General features: G+C 40.6%; 1 protein-coding gene across 10 annotated transcripts in view; it reads left to right on the forward strand.

Moving 5' to 3' along the window:
- Window positions 1–4275: 4275 nt before the first annotated feature.
- The window catches only part of KDM4C (lysine demethylase 4C), a 437278-nt gene continuing 428451 nt past the window's right edge, over window positions 4276–13102 (forward strand). For 3 of the 10 annotated variants that reach the window (XM_030294149.1, XM_030294152.1, XM_030294153.1), the window contains exon 1: window positions 4279–4472. The gene's annotated coding sequence lies outside the window, so the exon portion shown is untranslated. Of the gene's footprint in view, window positions 4473–10827; window positions 10894–13102 lie in introns of all 10 variants that reach the window. The other 7 variants (XM_030294155.1, XM_030294156.1, XM_030294143.1 and 4 more) reach the window with 5 other exon arrangements.

Raw genomic sequence — 13102 nt, forward strand, 5'->3', positions numbered from 1 at the left:
CTTTCTCTTTCTCAAATGCAGCCATTATTTTGACTTTTAACACCATAGAATAGTTTTATCTATATTTAAATGTTACATAAATGAAATCATACAGCACATATGATTTTGTGTCTATCTTCTTTCACTTAACACTATATTTGTGAGATTTAGTCATTCTTTTTTAAAATTTTTTATTTATGTTTATTTTTGAAAGAGAGAGAGAGAGAGAGAGAGAGAGAGAGAGAGAGAGAGTGAGTGTGAGCAGGGAGGGACAGAGAGAGAGGGAGACACAGAATCTGAAGCAAGATCCAGGCTCTGAGCTGTCAGCACAGAGCCCGACATGGGGCTTGAACTCACAGACTGCAAGATGATGACCTGAGCTGAAGTCTGATGCCCAACCGACTGAGCCACCCAGGAGCCCCTTAGCCGTTCTTTAAAAAAATAAATAAATAAATAAAAAAAATTAATGTTTATTTTTGAAGGAGACAGAGACAGAGCATGAGCAGGTGAGGGGCAGAGAGAGAGAGGGAGACACAGAATCCGAATCAGGCTCCAGGCTCTGAGCCATCAGCACAGAGCCCGATGCGGGGCTCGAACCCACGAACTGTGAGATCATGACCTGAGCCAAAGTCATATGCTTAACCGACTGAGCCACCCAGGAGCCCCTAGCCATTCTTTTTTTTTTTAATTATTAATATTTTATTTATTTAAGTAATCTCTACACCCAAAATGAAGCTCGAACTCACAGCCCAAGATCAAGTCACATGCTCCACCGACTGAGCCAGCCAGGCGTCCCTAGATTTAGTGGTTCTATTTTAGATTGCGGTAATTCATTTCTTTTCATTGTTGTTTAGTTTTCCACTGTAAAAATATAGAAGCATTTATATCTTCATTCTACCATTGATGTCTATTTGGATTGTTTCCAATTTGGGACTTCGTAAGTATAAATTTTCTCCTACATGTCTCTGGTTTATATGTATCTGTATTTCTATTGGTGTGTATGTCTATCCACATCATCACTGATGTTTGTTGCTGCCTTGTTTTTTTTAGCCATTTTTTTTGTTGTGTATTGGTATTTCATTGTGGCTTGACTGTGCGCTCTATGAAAGCAAGGCCACATCTGTCCTGTTCATAGTGGTGTCACTATCCAATATTGTTTATAAAACATAGTAAATACTAAGTGGTAATAATAAATAATAATAAAAATGAAGATTGATCGAAACAATTACACTCAGAGCTTGCAACTTTAGCTTATTATTTATTTTTATTTGTTAAAATGAATAGTTTTTACATTGTGTTATGATTTGGATGTCATAAATCATTTCCAATGTTTTCCTTAATGTGAAAAACAAACTACCTCACTGTTCCCTTGACACCCTGCCCTCCCAAACACACATACATGCAAATTTAAGGCAATGGCCCAGTGAGAAGTAGAAGCCCTAAGGAAAATATGGCATATCTCCCCTTTAATTTTATTCAAATATTTTGATAGGAAAATTAACTAATTTAACTGCTAAGTAATTTTAAGTATTTTTCTTACATTGAAACAAACACATATATAATGGTATTCAAATTGATTGAATATTGTACTTACATAGGAGGCTTGCATCACCTCAAAGTCTATCTGTACACCCTTAGCCACCATACTCTTCTTAGCCATTGTGACTCCTTTAGTGGAAAAGACTGAAAAGCTTTGATATGATGGGGAATTAATGATGTGTTTCAATTGTATGGGATCATGATTCAATTTTTATTTTAGGATAATTTTGGCTTGCACTACAGAAGATGAGTTGGAGGGGAAAGGGGGATGAAGAAGCACTGGAGGAAGAGATAGCATTAGGAAAATATTGAAACACATTATATTATAATAATTCATTATATTATAATAATCCAGGTAAGAGATAAGTTGACCTAAATCAGAGCACTTGACACAGAGAAGAACAGGTACCAAGATTTCTTTTATTAGGTATTCACTTTTATATTCACAATGACCCTTTAAAACATCATTTAAATGTCTAATTACTGGTTAGGGTTTGTACTATGCCTGCACAAATAACATACATATTTGATAGGATAAATAGAAATGTTAATGAGCACTGCTATTATTTAATTCCTTATATTTGCAAAAGTGTAATGGACTTCAATATATTCAAAATTAGCTATTATTTAGTTGTGTTTCAATTTGCTGCCTTATACCTAAAGAAATTTACAACAGTTGTCTGTGAGGTGATCTATAGTTATAACTATAACATAACTATAACATGATCTATAGTTATAAACATAACATACAAGCTTCAAGGGAAATCTTTGTATCCATTGTGGAATTCTAGCTTATTGCAGTTGGAAGTTTTAATTGGACCTAAGTAAATTAATCTACTATAGGGCTAAAATGTTAACTATCCTTGTGATTCACAATATACAGGTATTTGATATACTAGGGACTCAACACTGCCATGAATCCATTTGATTTTTCCTTCAATTTCCCAAACTGTAAAGTCCTTAATAGATTCACAGTGCTTTCCAGCTTTCGAAGTGTTTTGGCATTTTACATTATCTTCCTTGATATTCAAAAATGCTTGGAAAATTCAACAAGGCTGGTATGTCACCCCAATTTTTCAGTTTAAAAAAAGCTCTGAGACTTGATTTAATGTGTTCCACAAATGTTATTTATGTAACATCATGCACCTGCATACTGTAAAGGGACTGGAATTCAGATTTCTGGACTTTCCTAAGGACTCTGGTTTTTAGTAGCTGTTTGACAAATTTCTTAAGCTCTATACTTCGGTTTTCATATCTAAAATAAGGAGATAATAGTACCTAGTCATTGAATTATTATCAGGGTACGTTTAGTAAATATTTGTTAAGCACTTAAAAGCAGTGTCAAGTTCACAGTAAGCTCTAAATAAATGTTGGATTATATATTTATTGTTTCAGCATATCCAACTGACTTGTAAGGAGAGTTGGTATCCTCAAAATACACACATTTGGAAAATTTCCAGTTAAGTGTATAATGTTAGGCAGGTTCAGACGTGTATATGGGTAATAGAGCATAAACTTTGTTTCTAATTTAATAACTAAAGAAATGTGGTGGCCCATTAATCCCATTAGCCTTGTTTAATTAACCACATTTCATCTGACCTCGATATGCTCTTCCCAGAGAGAAAAGACTTCAAGGGTGTAGTGACTTTTTATTTTAAAAAGCAGAAATCAGTAGATTGTAATAGAAACAGTATATTAGCCCAAGTGTGCTCAGTAGTGTAAAGATCCACCCAATCTTTCTTAGCTGAGAGGACGTTACGGGAAATGCTACAAGGGACCCAGCTGGGTACTCTGCAGGAAGTTAAAAAAAATTGTTGAGTTTTGCAAAACATCTGGTGTCAGCCATCTGTCTTTGGTAGTACAGAGACTTAAGGTCTGTGTGGTTCCGTCTGACACCTTGGAAGGCGGAGTTACAGCGCAGAAGTAACAAATAGTACCAAGCTAATTTAAGTAGGTTCTCAGGGGTCCGGAGACACTTGCACTTCCTGTTACTACAGTTCAGGCCAAACTGCTGTCAACCCCTAGTTTGAGAGATTCCCCCAGACTGGATTCCTACTGTGGCCACCCTCAAGTCTCCTCAGCTCCAGCGCACACCTGGGCGGGGGCGGGCTGTGCTCCACCTAGGTGCTTGGAATATGGGACAGTTTCGCTCTCCGAGGCAAACAACACACTCTCTTGCTGAGAGTTACTCGTTAAAAGGTTGGCAGGTGGACCCCCTGGCCCACTCGGGATCTCCCATTATTTTTTGGAGGCTCAGGTGCCCGGGTCCGTAAGACGCTGTCATTGCCACACAGCGGCGAGCCCAGACATCCTAGCCAGGCTCCGCGGGGCATTCTGAGGCCCCACCCATGGCAACGCCACTCTGACGTCCGCGCGCCGGAGGCCGCCATAGGCCCGCGTCGCGGCCCTGGACGACGTGTGGCGCGTGGACTCCATCAGTTCCAGCCCTGAGGGAACCCGGTAGGCACTTCCGGGCAAGGTTCTGTGCACCTGTTCCTTCCTTCTGGTTAAGTGTGTTCCTCTGAGGGAAAAAGTGGACATGCCCCTCCGGAGAGAACACGATGTGTGATAGCTAGCAAGCCTAGATTAAGAACAGCTCGAAGCCTAATCCCAAAGCAAGAAGGCGCCAGGCATCTTTAAGCTGCTTGGAAGTTCACGTGACCCAATAAGTGCCGGGCCCCAGTGGTCACGTGACAGCGCGCGCGCCCTCGCGCAGGGAGAGCCGGCAGGCGCCGTGCGCGCGCCTTCGCCGCTGCCTCCCTTCTCCTCGACGGGAGGGTGAGGAGCTGCGGAGCGATCAGGCAACTGGGGTCCGGTGCGCGTGCGCAGCGAACAGCTGTCACCCAGTGCGGAACAAGTCTTCCAAATTTCCCAAATCTCCCTGGGCCGGAGGCCACCTTCTTCCTCCTCATTTCCTCCTTGGGGTCGTATCTCCGTCCCCACCCGCGCGCCAGGTAACCGCTTTTCCCGAGTCCGGACGATGGGGATGGTGGGGGAAGGGGCCAGGGCTGTCTTCTCGGCACTGCCCCTCTCTGCGCCGGGCCGCTGGGGGTGCCGGCGGCCGGGGCAGCGGAGACGCCGGTCAGCAGACGCTCGGTCCCCGGCCGCAGCGGCTGTCATGTCGGGGAGAGAGTGGCCAGCCATGGTCGCAGCGGAGGAAGGCGGGAGCCAGTGACAGTCCGCTCCGGCCCTCTCGGGGGTTCGGTCCCCGCGCTCGCCGTTCTCCTGGGGGCTGGAGTGCAGGTCGCGCTCCTTGGGGCAGAGGAGCGCGCGGGTGGTCCAGGGGTGCCGACTCCTTTCCATTCCCCTCCCAGCCTGGTCTGCGGCGGACTCCTGGGAGGCACGGCCTGCTGCACCCTCGGTGCCATCTCTTCTCTGGGACTGTCACGACCCAGGGGGTGAAGGCGGGGGCTCCTCTCCAGAACACCTCACCGCAGGCAGGCAGCCTCTCTCCCGGGTTCGTCCTCAGTCCCCGTGCTGTCCTTTTGGTTTTTCCCGCAAGGGGCCATTTCTTCCCGCAGTACCTGAAGCCACGATGTGGTGTAGACAGTGGGTGCTTAATAAATGATTTGGATCGCTTCGCGTGGAATGCCAGGCACGCAAGACGTGGCATAGGGTGGGGATGTGGAGGAGGGAGGCAGGCAAGCTGTGGCTCCGGGTTCGAGCTTCGCTTTTTCTTCCAGGCTTAACCCAGTGGAACCTGCAGGGCTCAATTCAGATGCTTTCCGGGTAAACTCGGACCGGGTCTTCCCCTAAGCTGCACGGTGCAGGTCTGCACGGACTGGCTTTGGTGGTGGGCGATGCCCAGGAGGGGTTTTATTTGGTTTCTGCTCCAGCAGAAGAGAGGGCAAACTTTTTTTTTTAGCACATGGTAAATTACACCGCAAGGTGATTTATCAAACCCTGCTTCGGAAATGTAGGTTAGAAGTTGGCGTTGGTTCACTTTTATTTTGGTGAAAGTTTCTGTTAGGCTCAGTTCCACCTAGTTCGGACCAAATTTTGCTCTATTACACCCACTTGATTTTGCAGTAATTTTCATTTTTAATTTTAGAAAATTCGGCTTCGCTGTTTCTATGGTAACAGTAACTAATACTATAATTTCGAAGTGTTGGGGTTGAAAATTAGTGGCTTTAATTCTTGAAGGTCCATTTTTGCTTTGAAGCACTTGGTTCTTCTTTACGATCATTACTCAAATTCTGCCTTGCTGGTCTCCTCCCAACCCCCCATGCTTTGTTTTGGAATGTATTACACGGCTGTTCCGGTTTTTTAGGCCCCTCTTTCTCCCAATTTAAGACGTTATGAAAAGTTTGCACATAATCTTTACAACACTCCACGAACTTGTAGTAAAATCCAATTTAAATCGGAGACTTGTTTCGTTTAATTAGCAGATTTTAATCGGTGCTTTTCTAAAGTTAAAAATATGTTTTAAACCTTTTTGTAGGTGCACAAATGCTTTTAAAAATGCTTAACCTTTCTATAAGAATAAAGATTTTAAGAAGCTGAACAGGTACATAATTTTTAAAAAGTCAGTTAGATGTAAATTTCAAATTAAGAATAAAAATCTGGTATTTTGAATTCTCTTCTTGACACCTTCTGAATCATCCAGAGGTAGGTTAGGTGCATAACTAACCTTGGGGTAGTCTGTGAATTCTTCCTTTTCTTTCTTTTTCTCATTATCTTGTCATTCTCTCTTGACTGGCTTTTCCTGTCTGTTAGAATGTTAGGGCTTTGAGAACAGGTTCTATGTTTTTTTCCCTTTGCTGTATTTCTGGCAATTTACCGTGATATGTGGGGTGCTAAAAATATCCTCCTTTTTAAATAATTAAGATGTAATTCATATACCATAGAATCCACATATTTAAAGTATACAATCCAGTGGTACTACTATCACCGCAATTAATGTGAGAACATTTTTAAATTTTTTGTTTGAGTGAGAGAGAGAGAGAGAGAGTGCAAATGGAGGGGGGAGAGGAGAGGGGGGAGAGAGAGTCTTAAGCAAGCTCCATGCATAGTGGCGGTGCAGAGCCTGATGTGGGGCTCAATCCCACGACCCTGGAATCATGACCTGAGTTGAAATCAAGTCAGAGGCTCAACCAACTGAGCCACCCAGGGGCACCAATGTGAGAGCATTTTTTATCACCTCAGAAAGAAACCCTGTTCCTATTAGCAGTTGTCCCTTTCTTTCCAGCTCCCATCCTCTCTAGTCTGAGGCAATGACTAATCTGCTTTCTGTCTCAATAGATTTGCCTATTCTGGACCTTTCATATAAATATAATCATATAATATATGGGTTTTTGTGACTGGATTCTTTGACTTAGCATAACATTTTCAAGGTTCATCTGTCGTGTAGCATCTGTCAGTACTTTATTCCTTTTTATGGCTGACTTATATTACATTGTATGATATATTACTTTTTGTTTATCAGTTGATGGGTTGTTTCTAGTTTTTGGCTGTTATGAACAGTGTGCTATGAACATTCGTGAACTGGTTTTAGTATGGATGTATGTTTTCTTTAATCTTGGATATAGACCTAGTACTGGAATTTCTGGGTTCAACATTTTCTCTTGAGTGAATGGATGAATGAAGGAGTGATAGTGTTGAGAGATACTCTCTCCAGGCCTTTGAGGGGCATACTCTACTTCACTACCAAGTCCACTTCTAGAGAGGCCAGAAGTCTTTGTGTGGGGCTTTGTCCTGAGGATTCTGGTGTGTTTTACTTGTCTGGATGTTTTTAAGATCATCCCTTTATGTTAGCCTGGTTTTTCTTCATACAGCTAATGATTATTCCCTTGATACTAATTTATTTGTTATATACTTGTTAGAGATATGGTGATAAAACAGGTATATTCCATATTGTCATTACACTCAGTTGCTAATGCAGGTCTTTCAGTTTTTTAAGATTTATATTTTTTTGTTAATATGAATATTTAATGCTCCTCTGCCCACCTCCATTTCTAATATGAATTTCTTGGTAGTTGTGCAAGAGTTAAAGTCACTTTTTTCCTTATTTGCTACCAGTGTAGAAGGTTGTGTGGAACCTAAAATACAAATTTAAAATATTGGATCACTGTCTTTTTATTCCCTGCACACCCCCAAAGATTCTCCTGTTTCTCGACCCTCTATACCCTTCGGGGGAGAAGATGCTGATCATAGAAGTCTGCACTTGCAGGGTCTAACCCTTTCCCCACCTAAGCAGTTGCAACAATTCAATCCTCCTTTTCCCAAGGATCAAGTCCTCTCAGCTCTCTCAGTAAGGCTCTGCCCAGCCAGTCTCCTCCTTCCACCCAACTTTCTCCCCAATGCCCTGCTGACATTCTTTTTTTTTTTTTTTAATTTTTAATGTTTATTTAACATATCTCTCTACATCTCTCTACATATTGAGAGATATATATAGAGAGAGCAGGGGAGGGACAGAGAGAGGGAGGCACAGAATCCAAAGCAGGCTCCAGACTCTGAGCTGTCAGCACAGAGGCCAATGTGGGGCTCAAACTCGCAAACCACGAGATCATGACGTGAGCCAAAGTCAGACGCTTAACGGACTGAGCTGCCCAGGCGTCTTCCTGCTCACATTCTTGTTCCCTCTGCCTGGACTGCTACCCTGACCTGTGCATCTTTATCTGGTTAATTCCATTTCACCCTTCAGGTAGCTCAGCTCAGTTGTTGCTTCTTCAAGTTAGTCTTCCCTCAATACTGTACACTAGCCATAGCAGCATTCTGTAATCTCCTTCATAGTCTTAAACAATTATATCATTAGTTGTGGATCACTGTTTACTCTCTACCCCCATGTATGCACAGAAAAAGTTCTGTACAAAATGTTGAAAGTGGTTAGTTACTTCTGGGTGATGGGCTTATGGGTTATTTTTCTCTTTTGTGTCTGTGTGCATTTTCTGAATTTTCTCCCATGTATCGGTATAACTTTTGTTAACAGGGGGAAAAGTCATCAGTAATTGCTTTTTATTTTCATAAATTTTCTTCTAACTTTTGTTTGTTTTAATAACCTAGATGAGATTTTACTATAGCTTTAAACATCAAACTTTTATTACATTTTGATTCTTTTTCATATCTAGGGGCAATAGGGAATGGTGAGCATATTTTACCATTGGTTGTCTAGGGATAGAATTTCTGGTATTGAAATTTAGCTGATTCTTAGGGAACAGAATCTAGTTCTGATACTATTAGGGTATGATAGAGTAAATAACTCCTTTCCCTTTTTTTCCCCAAGAAATATCCTTGCTATACATTTGTATGTTTCATAGTACAGAGTTTTTCCTTGCACAATTGCTTATTTGGGCTATTTGTCGTATTTTTGCTGGGTAGTTTATTCTGTCTAGTAGTGGGTATATTTCTTCATTAGATATTTTAACACCTGCTGTGTGTGTCGTGCTGCTATGTTAGATGTGGAGCATACGACAAGTGAATATAATAGACAAGTGATTCCCTACCATTTCCTGGAAGAGGATTATTTTGCGTGTGAATGTTTAGTTACATTGTTGCTCTATATTTGTAGATACACAGTGGGTTCAGCTACTGTGGTATTTATGAATTGTTGCTCCTTAGAATCTTTTAAGATTTATTTTAGATTTTTGGAGGGTTTGTATTACACATTATTGTGGGTAAATATTTAAGGAGCAGAATGGTATTATCATCAAAAACCCTTTGGATGATGACCTTTTTTTTTTTAATATTTCCATTCAGTTCTAGTTTTTAAATTTTTTAAAAAATGTTTTTATTTATTTTTGAGACAGAGAGAGACAGAGCATGAGCAAGGGAGGGGCAGAGAGAGAGGGAGACACAGAATCTGAAGATGGCTCCAGGCTCTGAGCTGTCAGCACAGAGCCTGACACAGGGCTCGCACTCACGGACTGTGAGATCATGACCTGAGCTGAAGTCGGACGCTAAACCGACTGAGCCCCCCAGGCGCCCCCCAGTTCTAGTTTTTAATTTGACATCTCTACTTGTTAACTGTAACCAGCTGAACCAGGATCTTCCCTCTCAGCTCTGCCTCTCTGAGTTTCTCATGCATCTTATCACTGCTCACTTAGGAAACCTACGAGTTATCCCAGGTATTTCATAGTTTCTCAGCCCTCATCACATCACCAAACCTTGTCACTTCTGCTTCCTAAATAGGTTAGATCAGTCTTCCAGTCTCTACTTGGCAGCATCTCAGTAGCCACTCTAGCCTCCCTCCTATTTCTGCACCACTAACGATCTTTTAAAATGCAAATTGAATCATTCTCATTGTTCTCAGGAGACTTAAAATTCCTGCATTGTCTCCTCCTATCCTAAGCAACCCCCAAACCTTATCTAGATGTTTTTAGTTTTCCTATCTGCCCTTTGGCTTTTCTTTTTCACAAACTGTGCAGGCCTTTGCCAAACTGCTGATTTCTGCCACACTTTCTTCCTACTTTCTTTTTGGTACATCTTTCCAGTCTCTTCTTGAATGTACTTCCTCAGAGAATCCTGACCTGGCTCCCCCACCTCTTCCTCAACCTGAATCAGCTTTCCTAATGATAATCTATCTTAATTCCCTAAATGTTTCCTTCCATAATACTTAAGCATACAGCAATGGACACAATAGATAAGTGATTCCCTAACATTTCCTGAAAGAGGATTATTTTGAGTGTGAATGTTTAGTTACACTGTTGCTCTATATTTATGTGGTTATTTGATGGTTTCTAAACTGTAAGAATTGTGCAAGGGCAGGGACCCAAATATTTTTATCACTTGTGTCATACCAGCACACTGTTGTCTCATCAACTGTATAATATAGTTACTCAAACATTTGTTGTACAAATTAATTACTTCTGCATATATGAAAAATTTAAGGAAATTAAAACTAGGGCACACAGTAGGAAATAATTTTACCCATCCTGACCCAACACACATACACCACACACACACACAAAAGTGAAACAAAAATTTCACAAAACAATACTTTGCCACCTTTGCCACCTCTGATATTTTCTGTTTTGTTCTATATCACATATTATGAAAATATTGATATAGCCCTCCAATTGGGTAGGACTGCAGGCTGCTGTCTGAACAATACAGTTCTAAGGCTCTACAAGGAGCCTCATTTACATTAGTCCCTCCCCTCTTTTTTGAAACACAATTACTATTTTCTAATTCTTGTCTGATGGCAAGTGCAGGTGCATATAGCTTTACATACCGTTGTCCCATCCTCCATCCTTACTATTAAAAGAAATCACTATTGCTAGTTCTACTTAGAAGTTCTGGCCTGACCTCAAAGGAGTGTTGCTTAAAGCCAGGTTGAGAAAAATCTAAATCTGACTCTACCTTATCCTCTAGGTTTCTCTGGGCCACAAATAGCCAGTACTCTTCTCTCTACTTGGCTGAGCTCATTGCAGGTGTGTGGTAAGTCGCAGAATTTTAAGGCTCGTCACTTTCATTCTCTCAGTTTGTTAAAAACTAAACAAAACTCTGAAAATGATAACAAGGGAATCAAGGCAAACAAGTATTTGTGAAAATATGAATTAAAGAGCTGGCTTAGTAAGGATGTCGTGTTCAGTGGATCATTAGAGCTGATCACTAGAGCTGTGTTTCTCATTTATTCACTTTACCAGGACCTCTGCAAAGAAGGCTTGGTGCTGTATCGCCCCCATCAATGAAATATTGATCTCTCATCTATTTTGCTAACCAAATAATAGAAATAACCTAAGTGTTTATCCCAAGGTTATTTTAACTGCACACTGTGATGTGATGCTTGTAACTTGGATGAATATTTTAAGATGTTAGAATTATTCCAAACCTATGTTTATTAATTTTTAATTAAAAATTTTTTTAAATTTATTTTGAGAGAGAGAGGGAGAGAGACTTACAGCATGAGTGGGGGAAGGGAAGGGAAGAGAGAGAGAGAGAGAGAGAGAGAGAGAGAGAGAGAGAGAGAGAATCCTAAGCAGGCTCTGCCTTATTAGAGCAGAGCCTTACTTGGGGCTCGAATTTACAAACCATGAAATCATGACCTGAGCTGAAATCAAGAGTCAGACACTCAACTGACTGAACTACCAGGGTGCCCCCAAACCTATGTTTAATGAAAAAAGGCATTGTTCAAAATTGTATACATTGCATGAGCCCAGTTATGTTTAAATGTGTTTATAAATGTGTGTATGTTAGAAAAAATATGCTGAAATGCTAATTTGGTGGTGAGATTACTGGTAATTTTGATTTTCCTTCCTAAAATTTTTTTAGAATGAACATTGTTGCATTTATAATCAGAAAGACTCAGTTGAGAAACAAATTTCCTGAACATGAATTTAGGTATTTACAAATAAGAAAAATAAAACCTTTATTAAATGGTGGATAGAGCCCAGGTTTCTAGTGGCTTTGTTTTGGGGACCTTTGTCCAAGTGGGACGTACATTCTACCTTCATGATATGTAGTCTTGCACAGCAATCCGTGTTTCTTCTCCTAGTCTGTGTTTTTTTTCCTTTCTTGCTTACATTATTAAAGCTTACCTTGTTCATCTTTTTTGCTGTAATAGGATTCTGTCTCTTCCGGTCCTACTCATACATGTTGATAATGAATGTTTCACTGATGGTTGCCCATAGCATGCTAATATGGAAAGTTCTAATATCCCTTATTAAATCCTGCTGTGTGGCATGAATTAAAGGGATGGAGAGGATTTGGATGAATTATGTATATGCAGGTTATATCTTTTTTCTGTTAAATTTGTCCAGTTATAGTGAGAATTAATAAACAAAATTGAAGGAAACATACAGTGACAGTTCAGTTGTGTAATCAGTACACATCAGTACATTTTTCCAAACCTGTGTCTGAAATTGTTTACTTCTTTAGCACTCAAGCCTTAGTAGTTTATCCATTTGAAAATATAGTTGATAACCATACAAAATAGATATACTAAATATTATTGATTTATTGTTTTCTAGAAGAGGAATTGGAAACTTGAATTTAGAGAGAAATACCAAAGTAAGAGCAGTTGGCTAGAAAGATAGTACCTTTTGTGTGTGTGTGTGTGTGTGTGTGTGTGTGTGTGTGTGTGCGCACTTTTAGGAGATTTCATAATTCTGTTCTCATTTTTAGTGTGGCATGTTCAGAAATCTGAACTTTCCCAGTTCATCTAGAGCATGTCAGGCATTAGTTGCCTAATGTCCTCAGTGTCACCTCCTGATCAGACTCATAAGAAGAACTATAACCTGGATCCAAAACATGCTTGTCTGCTCTTCATGGCTCTTTCTGGGAAGTCTTGCTTTTTGGGAAAGCACATCGTTTGGTGACAGGCAGATCCCAGCAGATGGACATGGGTTGTGTTGAAGAGTAGTTTAAACAATATATTTTTTTTAACTGCTGGGCTTCTCTGACCCTCTAGAGTACTCAACTTTCTCATCAGAGCATTCTTCATGCAGTAACATTTCCTCCTTTTGAATGAGGTTAAAGAAGTCAAATTCTTCACTTTGGCTCTGTCTTTATCTCCATCTTCTAACTAGTTTTTCACCAGACATTTGTTGAAATTCTGGTCCTAAGGATATTTTCTCTGATTCAACATCAGGCTTGTTCCTTCTTTTCTGTTTTGAGAATCTATCAGATACTTAGAAAGATCACTGGT

The sequence above is a fragment of the Lynx canadensis genome, chromosome D4 (assembly GCF_007474595.2).
Source record: "Lynx canadensis isolate LIC74 chromosome D4, mLynCan4.pri.v2, whole genome shotgun sequence".
Lineage (NCBI taxonomy): Eukaryota > Metazoa > Chordata > Mammalia > Carnivora > Felidae > Lynx > Lynx canadensis.